The sequence below is a fragment of the Oryzias latipes genome, chromosome 17, assembly GCF_053564925.1.
Source record: "Oryzias latipes strain Hd-rR chromosome 17, Olatipes_Hd-rR_3.1".
Classification (NCBI taxonomy): domain Eukaryota; kingdom Metazoa; phylum Chordata; class Actinopteri; order Beloniformes; family Adrianichthyidae; genus Oryzias; species Oryzias latipes.
This window is the reverse complement of record NC_136253.1, coordinates 9,423,437-9,439,308: the sequence shown is the minus strand read 5'-3', so window position 1 is coordinate 9,439,308 and position 15,872 is coordinate 9,423,437. Positions and strand designations below refer to the sequence as shown.

Below are 15,872 nucleotides of genomic sequence, written 5' to 3'. Positions count from 1 at the left end.
TAAAAATACTGTTAAAGCTGCTGTTACAAAGAGTTGGCTTTATATGTTCACGATTCCAGGCGTGGGTGAATAATCTGTCCTGGACTTCACATAGCTAGTAGCATTGTGTACAACTGACACCTATTTAAGTAGTTTTTGACATGGAGTTAATGTAATTGTTTGAAATGTCTAATATTTTGTAAAAGCTGACCCTGGTGGGACTTGAACCAACAACCTTTGAATGACCTACAAGATCCACCTAGAAGTCCAATGCGCTATCCATTGCGCCACAGGGCCCACAAAACTGGTTAATCAACAAATCTCCCTTATCAAGCCAAACACACAGACATGAACTGCAATATTGTAGATTTAATGAGTATATTTCAAACATTGTGTTCCCATTGAGATCAAAAGCCAACATCTCCTCGCTGTAATAAATGTCGAATTGAGAAGTGTAAGACGTCATAGTGTCCATACTTCCTCATCCCTTGTGCTATCCTTGGCTCTTTAACATTGAGAGTTGGGTCATCTATACCCCACAAGACGGTGTGCTAAACCTTATTTCTTCAACGAATTGTGATTGTCACTGGTGTCCATGGATTACATGAAATCCTCTTCACCTTCATCTAACTTTGTCATGGTAGGATTATTACGTCAATGTGGGGGTGGGGTCATAGGATGGCACAAGGGTTAAAAATACTCTTAAATCTGCTGTTACAAAGAGTTGGCTTTATATGTTCACGATTCTAGGCGTGGGTGAATAATCTGTACTGGATTCCAAATAGCTAGTAGCATTGTGTCCAACTGACACCTATTTAAGTAGTTTTTGACATGGAGTTAATGTAGTTTTAAATGTCTAATATTTTGTAAAAGCTGACCCCGGTGGGACTTGAACCCACAACCTTTGAATGACCTACAAGATCCACCTAGAAGTCCAACGCGCTATCCATTGCGCCACAGGGCCCACAAAACTGTTAAATCAACAAATTTCCCTTATCAAGCCGAACACACAGACATGAACTGCAATATTGTAAATTTAATGAGTATATCTCAAACATTGTGTTCCCATTGAGATCAAAAGTCAACAACTCCTTGCTGTAATAAATGTCGAATTGAGAAGTGTAAGACGTCATAGTTTCCATACTTCCTCATCCCTTGTGCTATCCTTGGCTCTTTAACATTGGGAGTTGGGTCATCTATACCCCACAAGACGGTGTGCTAAACCTTTTTTCTTCAACGAATTGTGATTGTCACTGGTGTCCATGGATTACATAAAATCCTCTTCACGTTTATCTAACTTTGTCATGGTAGGATTATTACGTCAATGTGGGGGTGGGGTCATAGGATGGCACAAGGGTTAAAAATACTCTTAAATCTGCTGTTACAAAGAGTTGGCTTTATATGTTCACGATTCTAGGCGTGGGTGAATAATCTGTACTGGATTCCAAATAGCTAGTAGCATTGTGTCCAACTGATACCTATTTATGTAGTATTTGACATGGAGTTAATGTAGTTGTTTGATATGTCTAATATTTTGTAAAAGCTGACCCTGGTGGGACTTGAACCCACAACCTTTGAATGACCTACAAGATCCACCTAGAAGTCCAATGCGCTATCCATTGCGCCACAGGGCCCACAAAACTGGTAAAACAACAAATTTCCCTTATCATGCCGAACACACAGACATGAACTGCAATGTTGTAGATTTAATGAGTATATCTCAAACATTGTGTTCCCATTGAGATCAAAAGCCAACAACTCCTGGCTGTAATAAATGTCGAATTGAGAAGTGTAAGACGTCATAGTGTCCATACTTCCTCATCCCTTGTGCTATCCCTGGCTCTTTAACATTGGGAGTTGGGTCATCTATACCCCACAAGACGGTGTGCTAAACCTTTTTTCTTCAACGAATTGTGATTGTCACTGGTGTCCATGGATTACATGAAATCCTCTTCACCTTTATCTAACTTTGTCATGGTAGGATTATTACTTCAATGTGGGGGTGGGGTCATAGGATGGCACAAGGGTTAAAAATACTCTTAAATCTGCTGTTACAAAGAGTTGGCTTTATATGTTCACGATTCTAGGCATGGGTGAATAATCTGTACTGGATTCCAAATAGCTAGTAGCATTGTGTCCAACTGACACCTATTTAAGTAGTTTTTGACATGGAGTTAATGTAATTGTTTAAAATGTCTAATATTTTGTAAAAGCTGACCCTGGTGGGACTTGAACCCACAACCTTTGAATGACCTACAAGATCCACCTAGAAGTCCAATGCGCTATCCATTGCGCCACAGGGCCCACAAAACTGGTTAATCAACAAATCTCCCTTATTAAGCCAAACACACAGACATGAACTGCAATATTGTAGATTTAATGAGTATATTTCAAACATTGTGTTCCCATTGAGATCAAAAGCCAACATCTCCTGGCTGTAATAAATGTCGAATTGAGAAGTGTAAGACGTCATAGTGTCCATACTTCCTCATCCCTTGTGCTATCCCTGGCTCTTTAACATTGGGAGTTGGGTCATCTATACCCCACAAGACGGTGTGCTAAACCTTTTTTCTTCAACGAATTGTGATTGTCACTGGTGTCCATGGATTACATGAAATCCTCTTCACCTTTATCTAACTTTGTCATGGTAGGATTATTACGTCAATGTGGGGGTGGGGTCATAGGATGGCACAAGGGTTAAAAATACTCTTAAATCTGCTGTTACAAAGAGTTGGCTTTATATGTTCACGATTCTAGGCGTGGGTGAATAATCTGTACTGGATTCCAAATAGCTAGTAGCATTGTGTCCAACTGATACCTATTTATGTAGTATTTTACATGGAGTTAATGTAGTTGTTTGATATGTCTAATATTTTGTAAAAGCTGACCCTGGTGGGACTTGAACCCACAACCTTTGAATGACCTACAAGATCCACCTAGAAGTCCAATGCGCTATCCATTGCGCCACAGGGCCCACAAAACTGGTAAAACAACAAATTTCCCTTATCATGCCGAACACACAGACATGAACTGCAATGTTGTAGATTTAATGAGTATATCTCAAACATTGTGTTCCCATTGAGATCAAAAGCCAACAACTCCTGGCTGTAATAAATGTCGAATTGAGAAGTGTAAGACGTCATAGTGTCCATACTTCCTCATCCCTTGTGCTATCCCTGGCTCTTTAACATTGGGAGTTGGGTCATCTATACCCCACAAGACGGTGTGCTAAACCTTTTTTCTTCAACGAATTGTGATTGTCACTGGTGTCCATGGATTACATGAAATCCTCTTCACCTTTATCTAACTTTGTCATGGTAGGATTATTACTTCAATGTGGGGGTGGGGTCATAGGATGGCACAAGGGTTAAAAATACTCTTAAATCTGCTGTTACAAAGAGTTGGCTTTATATGTTCACGATTCTAGGCATGGGTGAATAATCTGTACTGGATTCCAAATAGCTAGTAGCATTGTGTCCAACTGACACCTATTTAAGTAGTTTTTGACATGGAGTTAATGTAATTGTTTAAAATGTCTAATATTTTGTAAAAGCTGACCCTGGTGGGACTTGAACCCACAACCTTTGAATGACCTACAAGATCCACCTAGAAGTCCAATGCGCTATCCATTGCGCCACAGGGCCCACAAAACTGGTTAATCAACAAATCTCCCTTATTAAGCCAAACACACAGACATGAACTGCAATATTGTAGATTTAATGAGTATATTTCAAACATTGTGTTCCCATTGAGATCAAAAGCCAACATCTCCTCGCTGTAATAAATGTCGAATTGAGAAGTGTAAGACGTCATAGTGTCCATACTTCCTCATCCCTTGTGCTATCCTTGGCTCTTTAACATTGGGAGTTGGGTCATCTATACCCCACAAGACGGTGTGCTAAACCTTTTTTCTTCAACGAATTGTGATTGTCACTGGTGTCCATGGATTACATGAAATCCTCTTCACCTTTATCTAACTTTGTCATGGTAGGATTATTACGTCAATGTGGGGGTGGGGTCATAGGATGGCACAAGGGTTAAAAATACTCTTAAATCTGCTGTTACAAAGAGTTGGCTTTATATGTTCACGATTCTAGGCGTGGGTGAATAATCTGTACTGGATTCCAAATAGCTAGTAGCATTGTGTCCAACTGATACCTATTTATGTAGTATTTTACATGGAGTTAATGTAGTTGTTTGATATGTCTAATATTTTGTAAAAGCTGACCCTGGTGGGACTTGAACCCACAACCTTTGAATGACCTAAAAGATCCACCTAGAAGTCCAATGCGCTATCCATTGCGCCACAGGGCCCACAAAACTGGTAAATCAACAAATTTCCCTTATCATGCCGAACACACAGACATGAACTGCAATGTTGTAGATTTAATGAGTATATCTCAAACATTGTGTTCCCATTGAGATCAAAAGCCAACAACTCCTGGCTGTAATAAATGTCGAATTGAGAAGTGTAAGACGTCATAGTGTCCATACTTCCTCATCCCTTGTGCTATCCTTGGCTCTTTAACATTGGGAGTTGGGTCATCTATACCCCACAAGACGGTGTGCTAAACCTTTTTTCTTCAACGAATTGTGATTGTCACTGGTGTCCATGGATTACATAAAATCCTCTTCACCTTTATCTAACTTTGTCATGGTAGGATTATTACGTCAATGTGGGGGTGGGGTCATAGGATGGCACAAGGGTTAAAAATACTCCTAAATCTGCTGTTACAAAGAGTTGGCTTTATATGTTCACGATTCTAGGCGTGGGTGAATAATCTGTACTGGATTCCAAATAGCTAGTAGCATTGTGTCCAACTGACACCTATTTAAGTAGTTTTTGACATGGAGTTAATGTAGTTGTTTGAAATGTCTAATATTTTGTAAAAGCTGACCCTGGTGGGACTTGAACCCACAACCTTTGAATGACCTACAAGATCCACCTAGAAGTCCAATGCGCTATCCATTGCACCACAGGGCCCACAAATCTGGGTAATCAACAAATCTCCCTTATCAAGCCGAACACACAGAGATGAACTGCAATATTGTAGATTTAATGAGTATATCTCAAACATTGTGTTCCCATTGAGATCAAAAGCCAACAACTCCTCGCTGTAATAAATGTCGAATTGAGAAGTGTAAGACGTCATAGTGTCCATACTTCCTCATCCCTTGTGCTATCCTTGGCTCTTTAACATTGGGAGTTGGGTCATCTATACCCCACAAGACGGTGTGCTAAACCTTTTTACTTCAACGAATTGTGATTGTCACTGGTGTCCATGGATTACATGAAATCCTCTTCACCTTTATCCAACTTTGTCATGGTAGGGATATTACGTCAATGTAAGGGTGGGGTCATAGGAAAGCACAAGGGTTAAAAATACTGTCAAAGCTGCTGTTACAAAGAGTTGGCTTTATATGTTCACGGTTCCAGGCGTGGGTGAATAATCTGTCCTGGATTCCAAATAGCTAGTAGCATTGTGTCCAACTGACACCTATTTATGTAGTATTTGACATGGAGTTAATGTAGTTGTTTGAAATGTCTAATATTTTGTAAAAGCTGACCCTGGTGGGACTTGAACCCACAACCTTTGAATGACCTACAAGATCCACCTAGAAGTCCAATGCGCTATCCATTGCGCCACAGGGCCCACAAAACTGGTAAATCAACAAATTTCCCTTATCATGCCGAACACACAGACATGAACTGCAATGTTGTAGATTTAATGAGTATATCTCAAACATTGGGTTCCCATTGAGATCAAAAGCCAACAACTCCTGGCTGTAATAAATGTCGAATTGAGAAGTGTAAGACGTCATAGTGTCCATACTTCCTCATCCCTTGTGCTATCCTTGGCTCTTTAACATTGGGAGTTGGGTCATCTATACCCCACAAGACGGTGTGCTAAACCTTTTTTCTTCAACGAATTGTGATTGTCACTGGTGTCCATGGATTACATAAAATCCTCTTCACCTTTATCTAACTTTGTCATGGTAGGATTATTACGTCAATGTGGGGGTGGGGTCATAGGATGGCACAAGGGTTAAAAATACTCTTAAATCTGCTGTTACAAAGAGTTGGCTTTATATGTTCACGATTCTAGGCGTGGGTGAATAATCTGTACTGGATTCCAAATAGCTAGTAGCATTGTGTCCAACTGACACCTATTTAAGTAGTTTTTGACATGGAGTTAATGTAGTTGTTTGAAATGTCTAATATTTTGTAAAAGCTGACCCTGGTGGGACTTGAACCCACAACCTTTGAATGACCTACAAGATCCACCTAGAAGTCCAATGCGCTATCCATTGCACCACAGGGCCCACAAATCTGGGTAATCAACAAATCTCCCTTATCAAGCCGAACACACAGAGATGAACTGCAATATTGTAGATTTAATGAGTATATCTCAAACATTGTGTTCCCATTGAGATCAAAAGCCAACAACTCCTCGCTGTAATAAATGTCGAATTGAGAAGTGTAAGACATCATAGTGTCCATACTTCCTCATCCCTTGTGCTATCCTTGGCTCTTTAACATTGGGAGTTGGGTCATCTATACCCCACAAGACGGTGTGCTAAACCTTTTTACTTCAACGAATTGTGATTGTCACTGGTGTCCATGGATTACATGAAATCCTCTTCACCTTTATCCAACTTTGTCATGGTAGGGATATTACGTCAATGTAAGGGTGGGGTCATAGGAAAGCACAAGGGTTAAAAATACTGTCAAAGCTGCTGTTACAAAGAGTTGGCTTTATATGTTCACGGTTCCAGGCGTGGGTGAATAATCTGTACTGGATTCCAAATAGCTAGTAGCATTGTGTCCAACTGACACCTATTTAAGTAGTTTTTGACATGGAGTTAATGTAGTTGTTTGAAATGTCTAATATTTTGTAAAAGCTGACCCTGGTGGGACTTGAACCCACAACCTTTGAATGACCTACAAGATCCACCTAGAAGTCCAATGCGCTATCCATTGCGCCACAGGGCCCACAAAACTGGTAGTCAACAAATCTCCCTTATCAAGCCGAACACACAGACATGAACTGCAATATTGTAGATTTAATGAGTATATCTCAAACATTGTGTTCCCATTGAGATCAAAAGCCAACAACTCCTTGCTGTAATAAATGTCGAATTGAGAAGTGTAAGACGTCATAGTGTCCATACTTCCTCATCCCTTGTGCTATCCTTGGCTCTTTAACATTGGGAGTTGGGTCATCTATACCCCACAAGACGGTGTGCTAAACCTTTTTTCTTCAACGAATTGTGATTGTCACTGGTGTCCATGGATTACATGAAATCCTCTTCACCTTTATCTAACTTTGTCATGGTAGGGATATTACATCAATGTAAGGGTGGGGTCATAGGATAGCACAAGGGTTAAAAATACTGTTAAAGCTGCTGTTACAAAGAGTTGGCTTTATATGTTCACGATTCCAGGCGTGGGTGAATAATCTGTCCTGGACTTCATATAGCTAGTAGCATTGTGTCCAACTGACACCTATTTAAGTAGTTTTTGACATGGAGTTAATGTAATTGTTTGAAATGTCTAATATTTTGTAAAAGCTGACCCTGGTGGGACTTGAACCCACAACCTTTGAATGACCTACAAGATCCACCTAGAGGTCCAATGGGCTATCCATTGCGCCACAGGGCCCACAAAACTGTTAAATCAACAAATTTCCCTTATCAAGCCGAACACACAGACATGAACTGCAAAATTGTAGATTTAATGAGTATATCTCAAACATTGTGTTCCCATTGAGATCAAAAGCCAACAACTCCTTGCTGTAATAAATGTCGAATTGAGAAGTGTAAGACGTCATAGTGTCCATACTTCCTCATCCCTTGTGCTATCCTTGGCTTTTTAACATTGGGAGTTGGGTCATCTATACCCCACAAGACGGTGTGCTAAACCTTTTTTCTTCAACGAATTCTGATTGTCACTGGTGTCCATGGATTACATGAAATCCTCTTCACCTTTATCTAACTTTGTCATGGTAGGGATATTACATCAATGTAAGGGTGGGGTCATAGGATAGCACAAGGGTTAAAAATACTGTTAAAGCTGCTGTTACAAAGAGTTGGCTTTATATGTTCACGATTCCAGGCGTGGGTGAATAATCTGTCCTGGACTTCATATAGCTAGTAGCATTGTGTCCAACTGACACCTATTTAAGTAGTATTTTACATGGAGTTAATGTAATTGTTTGAAATGTCTAATATTTTGTAAAAGGTGACCCTGGTGGGACTTGAACCCACAACCTTTGAATGACCTACAAGATCCACCTAGAAGTCCATTGCGCCACAGGGCCCACAAAACTAGGTAATCAACAAATCTCCCTTATCAAGCCGAACACACAGAGATGAACTTCAATATTGTAGATTTAATGAGTATATCTCAAACATTGTGTTCCCATTGAGATCAAAAGCCAACAACTCCTCGCTGTAATAAATGTCGAATTGAGAAGTGTAAGACGTCATAGTGTCCATACTTCCTTATCCCTTGTGCTATCCTTGGCTCTTTAACATTGGGAGTTGGGTCATCTATACCCCACAAGACGGTGTGCTAAACCTTTTTTCTTCAACGAATTCTGATTGTCACTGGTGTCCATGGATTACATGAAATCCTCTTCACCTTTATCCACCTTTGTCATGGTAGGGATATTACGTCAATGTAAGGGCGGGGTCATAGGATAGCACAAGGGTTAAAAACACTGTCAAAGCTGCTGTTACAAAGTGTTGGCTTAATATGTACATGATTCCAGGCGTGGGTGAATAATCTGTCCTTGATTCCAAATAGCTAGTAGCATTGTGTCCAAATGATACCTATTTATGTAGTATTTTACATGGAGTTAATGTAGTTGTTTGAAATGTTTAATATTTTGTAAAAGGTGACCCTGGTGGGACTTGAACCCACAACCTTTGAATGACCTACAAGATCCACCTAGAAGTCCAATGCGCTATCCATTGCGCCACAGGGCCCACAAAACTGGTAGTCAACAAATCTCCCTTATCAAGCCGAACACACAGACATGAACTGCAATATTGTAGATTTAATGAGTATATCTCAAACATTGTGTTCCCATTGAGATCAAAAGCCAACAACTCCTTGCTGTAATAAATGTCGAATTGAGAAGTGTAAGACGTCATAGTGTCCATACTTCCTCATCCCTTGTGCTATCCTTGGCTCTTTAACATTGGGAGTTGGGTCATCTATACCCCACAAGACGGTGTGCTAAACCTTTTTTCTTCAACGAATTGTGATTGTCACTGGTGTCCATGGATTACATGAAATCCTCTTCACCTTTATCTAACTTTGTCATGGTAGGGATATTACATCAATGTAAGGGTGGGGTCATAGGATAGCACAAGGGTTAAAAATACTGTTAAAGCTGCTGTTACAAAGAGTTGGCTTTATATGTTCACGATTGCAGGCGTGGGTGAATAATCTGTCCTGGACTTCATATAGCTAGTAGCATTGTGTCCAACTGACACCTATTTAAGTAGTTTTTGACATGGAGTTAATGTAGTTGTTTGAAATGTCTAATATTTTGTAAAAGCTGACCCTGGTGGGACTTGAACCCACAACCTTTGAATGACCTACAAGATCCACCTAGAAGTCCAATGGGCTATCCATTGCGCCACAGGGCCCACAAAACTGTTAAATCAACAAATCTCCCTTATCAAGCCGAACACACAGACATGAACGGCAATATTGTAGATTTAATGAGTTTATCTCAAACATTGTGTTCCCATTGAGATCAAAAGCCAACAACTCCTCGCTGTAATAAATGTCGAATTGAGAAGTGTAAGACGTCATAGTGTCCATATTTCCTCATCCCTTGTGCTATCCTTGGCTCTTTAACATTGGGAGTTGGGTCATCTATACCCCACAAGACGGTGTGCTAAACCTTTTTTCTTCAACGAATTGTGATTGTCACTGGTGTCCATGGATTACATGAAATCCTCTTCACCTTTATCTAACTTTGTCATGGTAGGGATATTACGTCAATGTAAGGGTGGGGTCATAGGATGGCACAAGGGTTAAAAATACTCTTAAATCTGCTGTTACAAAGAGTTGGCTTTATATGTTCACGATTCTAGGCGTGGGTGAATAATCTGTACTGGATTCCAAATAGCTAGTAGCATTGTGTCCAACTGACACCTATTTAAGTAGTTTTTGACATGGAGTTAATGTAGTTGTTTGAAATGTCTAATATTTTGTAAAAGCTGACCCTGGTGGGACTTGAACCCACAACCTTTGAATGACCTACAAGATCCACCTAGAAGTCCAATGCGCTATCCATTGCGCCACAGGGCCCACAAAACTGGGTAATCAACAAATCTCCCTTATCAAGCCGAACACACAGACATGAACGGCAATATTGTAGATTTAATGAGTTTATCTCAAACATTGTGTTCCCATTGAGATCAAAAGCCAACAACTCCTCGCTGTAATAAATGTCGAATTGAGAAGTGTAAGACGTCATAGTGTCCATACTTCCTCATCCCTTGTGCTATCCTTGGCTCTTTAACATTGGGAGTTGGGTCATCTATACCCCACAAGACAGTGTGCTAAACCTTTTTTCTTCAACGAATTGTGATTGTCACTGGTGTCCATGGATCACATGAAATCCTCTTCACCTTTATCCAACTTTGTTATGGTAGGTATATTACATCAATGTAAGGGTGGGGTCATAGGATAGCACAAGGGTTAAAAATACTGTTAGAGCTGCTGTTACAAAGAGTTGGCTTTATATGTTCACGATTCCAGGCGTGGGTGAATAATCTGTCCTGGACTTCATATAGCTTGTAGCATTGTGTCCAACTGACACCTATTTAAGTAGTTTTTGACATGGAGTTAATGTAGTTGTTTGAAATGTCTAATATTTTGTAAAAGCTGACCCTGGTGGGACTTGAACCCACAACCTTTGAATGACCTACAAGATCCACCTAGAAGTCCAATGCGCTATCCATTGCGCCACAGGGCCCACAAATCTGGTTAATCAACAAATCTCCCTTATTAAGCCGAACACACAGACATGAACTGCAATATTGTAGATTTAATGAGTTTATCTCAAACATTGTGTTCCCATTGAGATCAAAAGCCAACAACTCCTCGCTGTAATAAATGTCGAATTGAGAAGTGTAAGACGTCATAGTTTCCATACTTCCTCATCCCTTGTGCTATCTTTGGCTCTTTAACATTGGGAGTTGGGTCATCTATACCCCACAAGATGGTGTGCTAAACCTTTTTTCTTCAACGAATTGTGATTGTCACTGGTGTCCATGGATTACATGAAATCCTCTTCACCTTTATCTAACTTTGTCATGGTAGGGATATTACGTCAATGTAAGGGTGGGGTCATAGGATGGCACAAGGGTTAAAAATACTCTTAAATCTGCTGTTACAAAGAGTTGGCTTTATATGTTCACGATTCTAGGCGTGGGTGAATAATCTGTACTGGATTCCAAATAGCTAGTAGCATTGTGTCCAACTGACACCTATTTAAGTAGTTTTTGACATGGAGTTAATGTAGTTGTTTGAAATGTCTAATATTTTGTAAAAGCTGACCCTGGTGGGACTTGAACCCACAACCTTTGAATGACCTACAAGATCCACCTAGAAGTCCAATGCGCTATCCATTGCGCCACAGGGCCCACAAAACTGGAGAATCAGCAAATCTCCCTTATCAAGCCGAACACACAGACATGAACTGCAATATTGTAGATTTAATGAGTTTATCTCTAACATTGTGTTCCCATTGAGATCAAAAGCCAACAACTCCTGGCTGTAATAAATGTCGAATTGAGAAGTGTAAGACGTCATAGTGTCCATACTTCCTCATCCCTTGTGCTATCCTTGGCTCTTTAACATTGGGAGTTGGGTCATCTATACCCCACAAGACGGTGTGCTAAACCTTATTTCTTCAACGAATTGTGATTGTCACTGGTGTCCATGGATTACATGAAATCCTCTTCACCTTTATCCAACTTTGTTATGGTAGGGATATTACATCAATGTAAGGGTGGGGTCATAGGATAGCACAAGGGTTAAAAATACTGTTAAAGCTGCTGTTACAAAGAGTTGGCTTTATATGTTCACGATTCCAGGCGTGGGTGAATAATCTGTCCTGGACTTCATATAGCTAGTAGCATTGTGTCCAACTGACACCTATTTAAGTAGTTTTTGACATGGAGTTAATGTAGTTGTTTGAAATGTCTAATATTTTGTAAAAGGTGACCCTGGTGGGACTGAATTCCGATTTTTTCCTCTCATGTGGCACAGATCAGATATGACCGGTGAGCGTGTAAGCAGGACAGAAGCGCATGGAATCCGTTTTTCTCAGATCGGATACAGGCCTCACTCATATGTGGAAATAAATCGGAAACGAATCAGATACGTGCATTTGCGTGTGCCATGTAAGCAGACAAATCGGATTTTCCCCAGTAAATGCTAGTCGTACGTCAGTGACATCAACTCAGGAGACCACCAACTGAGATCAAATGACTTATTAAGGTGCTTTTGGGGGCTGATTTTGCTGTCAGCGTGTTACCTTTCAGCCTCATGCTTCAGACCGTAGTCGGAAACCGCTGTTATGTCTGGTCCGGTCCCGGTCGGGACGTAAACGGTAACTTATCAAGCGGGACACCGTTTCTATTGAACAGGCTAGAAGCCGTTTATTTCTTTGCGGAGTGTGGGCGTGTATGATGGCGACCGCACGTGCTGTGTGTGTGTCTGTGTGTGTGATTCCAGACATGAGGGAACAATCTTTCCTGTGTCCAAAATAGTTAATTGCTTTGTCTTTGACCAAGATCTATTTAAGCAATATTTGACATATTGACGTCCGTTTAACTTGAACAACCAAAAATCCAAAAACCAAAAATCTATCTGGATGTCCAATGCGCCATCCATACTGTGAAGAGGCTCAAATTTTTGCATCATCAACAAATCTTCCTTATCAAGCCCAAAAAAAAGAGACATAAATTTTGCAGTATTGTTTACTTGAAGATTTTTATCTCCAACATTTTGACTATTGAAGTCAAAACCCAACATTTCCTCACTATAATGAATGTTGACTTGAGAAGAATAAGATTCCATATCCAGTGCCTAGTAATGATCATCAATAATCAATAGGCACTGGATTTTGTTACTTCAAGAGAATCTATCTGATCAGAATCGGATTTAAAACACGGTAAAACTATCAAATGAATGAACTCAGTAGGGGTGGGATTATATAAGCTTGCTTCTTCCCACTCCTTTTCAAGCAATAAATCAAACTCTACTTATACTTCAGTTAATGACCACTGTATTTACTTATGCAAATATGATTTAAGTGACATTTTGTTTTGTTTTCTGTCTTTTAAATCTATGCATTTCATCATTTCGGTAATGAGTTTGATAAATATGTGTAAATTCTTTGTTGCTTTGACTACAATGCTTGAAATAAATCAATAAATTTAAAATCAATAGTGTCCATACTTAGCAGGTGTTTCACAAGCAATATATTTTGTCAAAAGCTTCCGTTACAAAGAGTTTGCTTTATTTTTTCACGAATCCAGACGTGGGTGAATAATCTGTCCTGGGTTCCAAATAGCTAGTAGCATTCTCTGCGACTGACACCTATTTTAGTAGTACATGACATGGAGGTAGTGTAGTTGTTTAAAACGTCTAACATTATGTAAAAACTGACCCTGGTGGGACCTGAACCCACAACCTTTGAATGACCTACAAGATCCATTTAGAAGTCCAATGCGCCACATGTCAACAGATCTCCCTTATCAAGCCGAAGTACAGACATGAACTGTGCAATAATGTAAATTTAATGAGTTTATGTCAAACATTGGGTCCCCATTAAGATCAAAAGCCAAATACTCCTTGCTGTAATAAATGACGAATTGAGAATTTTAAGATGTTATACTGTCCATATTTACTTATAAATTCACAAGCAATATATTTTGTCAAAAGCTACCATTACAAAGTGTTTGCTTCGTATCTTAACGATACTAAGGCATGGGTGAAAAATCTGTCGTAGTTTCCAAATAACTAGTATTATACTTCATTACTGTTATCTTTTTTTAGAAATATTTAATATATACATAATGTATCGCGGTATACATTGTTTTACTTTTTAGATCTAAAGCTAACCACTCTTCAGTTTACCTTATGACAAATCTTGAAGCTTATGAGTCCTTCATAGAGTCCATACATTTATATAAATAGCAGCAATTTCTTTACAAGCAATATATTTTGTCAAAGGCTACCTTTTTTCCATTAAGATTAAAGGCAACAACTCTTTGCTATAATAAGTTTAAAGTGTCATAGAGTTTTTACTTGCATGTTAATAAAAGCAATTGTTTTCACAAGTAATCACTTGTGTTACAAAAAACGTAGGCTTTATATTTATACAATTTCTGACCTACCGGTAGGTGCAAAACCACCACATGCTGTTAGATTTCAGTATAATTATACTTTGCATGGACATTAGCTAGGATTGTGACATTCTTTTTTATTTTTTAAAGTTTAGAGACATTCCAGAATTACATCCATAAAGTTTATTAATCCATTCATTAATGAACAGGTTGATGTTTAACCCATGTGCTATCTTAGATGACCCCACCCATACATTGACGTGTTCTCCCTACTAGAGGGCTGCATTGGGATTGGGTCCCGCGGGACCCAACGCAAATCTTGCGGGATCGGGCGGTTTGAATTGTGTTGCGTGCGGGAGCGGGCGGCAAAAAAGAAACCCCGCGGGATCAGTGTTGCCATGAAAATCTCATGAATATATAGCCAAAGCCCCTCCCCCGCCTCTCAACCTGCTTTTCCTCTCTACCTGTTCACCTGTTCATATCCTCTGCAGCTGAGAGTTGTTTTCCCCCGCGCTCAGTCTGTTTTACACAGAGAGCGCAAAATACGGTCATCGTAGGTTGACACGATAGTCGGGGCGCTCCAGCGCAGCACAAGGATGAAAGAGCTGTGACTCTATCTGGCAACACTGCGTGGGATAATGAAGGAGCAGGTTGCCTGGCAGGGGCATGATGTCAATTGATGAAGCAGAAAAGAACCTGAATCGAGGTTCATCGTGAGACACGCATGGTGTTCAGATCTGCGTGCTGATGCCCCACTGAGGCGCAAAACAGCAAAAACTGGAAAAGGCTAAGGCTAAAAAAGTATTTTTCCGTCAGCAAAAAAATAATTCATAGATTTTCAGCTCTGTTGAATCATTACAATGTTTTTTTCCCTCCATAAATTCAAATGACTTTGACCTGCGTCTTTACCAGCTGGTTCAGCGCGCTTCAGGCCATCTGTCTGCGCGTGGACACACGCACACACGGGAGGATCATTTTTAACCGAAGGCAGAACCTCTTCCAAAACCATTAGAACCAGAAAAGCTAAACATCACTCAATCAGAACCTCCCTGAACCGAGGAGCACCCACTTTCCCCATGGCAAAAACATCTGGGAAAGCGGGTGCTCCTCGGGGAGCAACAGGATTAGTGAAAATATATTTAATAATTAAGTTGCACATTACAGTAAAGAGGAATGCATGAAAAGATGAGGCTGGAGGAGGGACATGAATCTCTTTTATAATATCAATACAAATACGTGTTTTTTTTCTGCGGGACGGGAGACGATACAAAATCAATGCATCTCTATTACTGTGCGGGAATAAATTCTCATAGTTTTGCGGGTGCGGGCGGGAGTGGACATACATATTGCGGGTGCGGGCGGGAGTGTAACGCGTAATGCGGGAGCGGGCGGGATTGGTCAGGATGAAGAAAATAGTCCTGCGCAGGGCTCTACTCCCTACCATGACAAAGGTGGATAAAGGTGGAAAGATTTTATGTAATTCATGGACACCAGTGAAGATCACAAATCAT

General features: G+C 40.1%; 1 protein-coding gene and 17 non-coding genes across 24 annotated transcripts in view; 1 reads left to right on the top strand and 17 right to left on the bottom strand.

Moving 5' to 3' along the window:
• LOC101163356 (ATP-dependent 6-phosphofructokinase, platelet type) overlaps positions 1 to 15,872 on the top strand; it is a 93,548-nt gene that overhangs the window by 57,154 nt on the left and 20,522 nt on the right. The window lies entirely within an intron of this gene.
• trnar-ucu (transfer RNA arginine (anticodon UCU)) lies at positions 187 to 276 on the bottom strand. The gene is given in 2 exon segments: positions 187 to 222; positions 240 to 276. It is a non-coding gene; the product is annotated as a tRNA-Arg (tRNA).
• Positions 854 to 943, bottom strand: trnar-ucu (transfer RNA arginine (anticodon UCU)). The gene is given in 2 exon segments: positions 854 to 889; positions 907 to 943. It is a non-coding gene; the product is annotated as a tRNA-Arg (tRNA).
• trnar-ucu (transfer RNA arginine (anticodon UCU)) lies at positions 1,524 to 1,613 on the bottom strand. The gene is given in 2 exon segments: positions 1,524 to 1,559; positions 1,577 to 1,613. It is a non-coding gene; the product is annotated as a tRNA-Arg (tRNA).
• trnar-ucu (transfer RNA arginine (anticodon UCU)) lies at positions 2,194 to 2,283 on the bottom strand. The gene is given in 2 exon segments: positions 2,194 to 2,229; positions 2,247 to 2,283. It is a non-coding gene; the product is annotated as a tRNA-Arg (tRNA).
• trnar-ucu (transfer RNA arginine (anticodon UCU)) lies at positions 2,864 to 2,953 on the bottom strand. Its single transcript is given in 2 exon segments — positions 2,864 to 2,899; positions 2,917 to 2,953. It is a non-coding gene; the product is annotated as a tRNA-Arg (tRNA).
• On the bottom strand, positions 3,534 to 3,623 carry trnar-ucu (transfer RNA arginine (anticodon UCU)). Its single transcript is given in 2 exon segments — positions 3,534 to 3,569; positions 3,587 to 3,623. It is a non-coding gene; the product is annotated as a tRNA-Arg (tRNA).
• trnar-ucu (transfer RNA arginine (anticodon UCU)) lies at positions 4,204 to 4,293 on the bottom strand. The gene is given in 2 exon segments: positions 4,204 to 4,239; positions 4,257 to 4,293. It is a non-coding gene; the product is annotated as a tRNA-Arg (tRNA).
• Positions 4,874 to 4,963, bottom strand: trnar-ucu (transfer RNA arginine (anticodon UCU)). The gene is given in 2 exon segments: positions 4,874 to 4,909; positions 4,927 to 4,963. It is a non-coding gene; the product is annotated as a tRNA-Arg (tRNA).
• On the bottom strand, positions 5,544 to 5,633 carry trnar-ucu (transfer RNA arginine (anticodon UCU)). Its single transcript is given in 2 exon segments — positions 5,544 to 5,579; positions 5,597 to 5,633. It is a non-coding gene; the product is annotated as a tRNA-Arg (tRNA).
• Positions 6,214 to 6,303, bottom strand: trnar-ucu (transfer RNA arginine (anticodon UCU)). Its single transcript is given in 2 exon segments — positions 6,214 to 6,249; positions 6,267 to 6,303. It is a non-coding gene; the product is annotated as a tRNA-Arg (tRNA).
• On the bottom strand, positions 6,884 to 6,973 carry trnar-ucu (transfer RNA arginine (anticodon UCU)). The gene is given in 2 exon segments: positions 6,884 to 6,919; positions 6,937 to 6,973. It is a non-coding gene; the product is annotated as a tRNA-Arg (tRNA).
• On the bottom strand, positions 7,553 to 7,642 carry trnar-ucu (transfer RNA arginine (anticodon UCU)). Its single transcript is given in 2 exon segments — positions 7,553 to 7,588; positions 7,606 to 7,642. It is a non-coding gene; the product is annotated as a tRNA-Arg (tRNA).
• Positions 8,881 to 8,970, bottom strand: trnar-ucu (transfer RNA arginine (anticodon UCU)). Its single transcript is given in 2 exon segments — positions 8,881 to 8,916; positions 8,934 to 8,970. It is a non-coding gene; the product is annotated as a tRNA-Arg (tRNA).
• Positions 9,550 to 9,639, bottom strand: trnar-ucu (transfer RNA arginine (anticodon UCU)). The gene is given in 2 exon segments: positions 9,550 to 9,585; positions 9,603 to 9,639. It is a non-coding gene; the product is annotated as a tRNA-Arg (tRNA).
• Positions 10,220 to 10,309, bottom strand: trnar-ucu (transfer RNA arginine (anticodon UCU)). Its single transcript is given in 2 exon segments — positions 10,220 to 10,255; positions 10,273 to 10,309. It is a non-coding gene; the product is annotated as a tRNA-Arg (tRNA).
• trnar-ucu (transfer RNA arginine (anticodon UCU)) lies at positions 10,890 to 10,979 on the bottom strand. Its single transcript is given in 2 exon segments — positions 10,890 to 10,925; positions 10,943 to 10,979. It is a non-coding gene; the product is annotated as a tRNA-Arg (tRNA).
• trnar-ucu (transfer RNA arginine (anticodon UCU)) lies at positions 11,560 to 11,649 on the bottom strand. Its single transcript is given in 2 exon segments — positions 11,560 to 11,595; positions 11,613 to 11,649. It is a non-coding gene; the product is annotated as a tRNA-Arg (tRNA).